The 2499-nt window shown below is 38.3% G+C and overlaps 1 long non-coding RNA gene across 1 annotated transcript; it reads left to right on the forward strand.

Annotated features, from left to right (window-relative positions):
* The first annotated feature begins 9 nt into the window (after window positions 1–9).
* LOC102194233 (uncharacterized) lies at window positions 10–1592 on the forward strand. Its single transcript, XR_312396.2, has 3 exons — window positions 10–161; window positions 285–363; window positions 1336–1592. It is a non-coding gene; the product is annotated as an uncharacterized LOC102194233 (long non-coding RNA).
* Window positions 1593–2499: the final 907 nt, after the last annotated feature.

Consider the following 2499-nt stretch of genomic DNA (forward strand, 5'->3'; position numbering starts at 1 on the left):
TGCTGATTAAGCTCATTGTTGTTCTCTTTTGGTGCAGCCCATTCCTCAGCTCAGAGTTTGGGTTTGCCGTGCTGCCACAAGGTCATCACCCAGGAAGTAAAGACAATCCAAAGTTGCTTTGAACAAAAACCACGCTATCGCTGCAGGCAACACGCCTTCCTGTGAGCAAGCCTAGCTTTAAACACAACTCTGAAATTTCCATGTTAATAACGAGTACATTATACATGTTGCACTGAGACACTGATGTAACAACATGTTTCACTTGTTTGTGTTTCTGCTTTTAGCATCATCAACAAGCGGCATAAAAATAAGATATGGTGCATTGATCCAAATTCTGAGTGGCTCAAAGACAAAATAGAGAAGGTGAGTCAAAGGTGACATCGCTCAAAGTGACTCTTCTGCAAACAAGTAAGATTACTGGATTGAGTTCCACTAAAGGAAACACCCGACTAAACTAAGTTGCCAAACGTCCATCTTCCATCATAGTCAGCACGATACGTTGACTACAGTGAATTTATCACTGGAAAATCCCCTCCCATCTAGTTTAGTCGCTGCGTCTTTCAGCTGCCTCAAATCTCTCATCTCGCGGTTGAATGAACTCCAGCTCCATCATCTCAAACTGTGCCTGGTGACAGCAGACGTTCTTTTCTGGAGATCTACTGGTTTGGGCCGCTCTAACCAGGACCTGCAGGAGAGCTGGTGTCACTATGCACACGAGGTTGGCGACTGTCACCAACTGTATCCCAGCATGGTGGAGGTGGAGTTCAACTATGGAATTAGGAACTAACTAACAAGGCAGCTGATTACTGCTGTTACGTCTTGTCACAAAATGTTTACAACATTATTGGTTAATTTATAAGAGGAATGTTTATATTAAAGTACATATTTTCAATTTAAAGCTTTTATCACCCACTTGACTGTGGGTCAGTAAAAGCACTCCACTTATGTAAAAGAGTAACTAGTGACTGTTGTGCTGAGCAATCATCGGGTGTCATTAGCTGCAGCATTTCATAATAAATCTGCACACCCACACTTTCCAACACACTGTTTCTTTCTCTAAGAAAAATGAGCTATTTTTAGATTTGGCCACAACTGCTGTGGCTCATCCAGTGAAGTCAGTGTTTTATAAAGAGATATGGGATGAAAGGAAACCTCCTCTAAAAATGTAGGAGGGGGAAGCCACTGATTAGCCTCTGCTGGTGTGAAACTGATGGATGATAATGTCAGACTCCCGCTGTGAAGTAACATAGAAAAACAAAAGTATAGATCAGCCTAACAGACAGTAATAATAAAATATTTCTAAATGTAAATATTTCTCTGTTTTCTTCTCCACAGGGAGAACTGAAATGTCCTCCGGTGATAAGTGTATGAAGCAACAATGAGACCACAAAACATCAGAGCAAAGAAGCTGATGACAACATTTTGTACTTATTTAATTGTAATTCTTTTTGCAGATGTATTTATTTATTTATTATGTAAGTTATTATTTTAGCCTTTAAGCCATCAACATCATTCCTAATTTGTTGTAGATGACAGTAATAAAAGTTGTTCTTTGTGACTCTAAATAAATATGGATCATGTTTAAAGTAAAATCTAATGCAGTTTGGTGATTTTTTTCTGGGCGGCAGTGCAGAGAAATTTCTGTTCTGACTCAGTGTCACATTTCTTTCAAATTGTTAACATGTAAAATATAACAGGTAGAAATCAGTTCATAACAGAGCTGAGGCAAAACCATTATTTTTACTAATCCTTACAAATAATATTAACGAAAATCTGATAATGAAAGAAAACTTTCACGTAAGAGGAAACTGAGGAAAAGTGTTGCTTTGGATCATGTACATGATGTGCATTTATGAGGACACTGGGACATGAAACCTGTATCTGCATAGGGTGACCTGATGTCCCTCTTTAAGCGCAGCTGCACAACATTTTATGTCCACCTGTCCCACATTTTGACCGACTCTGCAGGACATGCACTTTCATAAGGTCTGGCTTTAGTCAGTGCAACTGAATGGAAACATTTCTTATACTTAAATGAAGTTTAGCCTGTCTAATTCTATACCCACAGATACTCAGGGAAAGTCACGAAAGTTACACGCTGTGCAGATTTTGGTAAATATGATGGAAATGAACACAAAGAAAATGATGCAGTAATATAATCTGAGAAACTGAGGGAAAATATGATGTGATGTGACATTATTTGTAAGTCATACTTGGCTAAAATTGCTAAAATATTCAGAAATGGCTAAAAAAGGCATGTTGATCTATGGATACATCATTACTGAAACCCAAAGACTGTTACCAGGCAGAACAGCTGAATAAAATACAGCCTATTGTGTGAGATCATAACAACAAAGTTTAGCCTCCTTTTCTTCCTGTTGTATTGACTTAGCAAGAGAATTTAAAACATTGCATTAAAATATAAGATATTTGACAGTCTCCCTGCTTTGGTACTGTGCTGTTGTCCCACACAAACACTGTGTTTGTCCCACATTTAGT

Source organism: Pundamilia nyererei, unplaced genomic scaffold (genome assembly GCF_000239375.1).
Source record: "Pundamilia nyererei isolate P.nyererei 1_Seehausen unplaced genomic scaffold, PunNye1.0 scaffold00555, whole genome shotgun sequence".
In the NCBI taxonomy this organism is placed as follows: Eukaryota; Metazoa; Chordata; class Actinopteri; order Cichliformes; family Cichlidae; genus Pundamilia; species Pundamilia nyererei.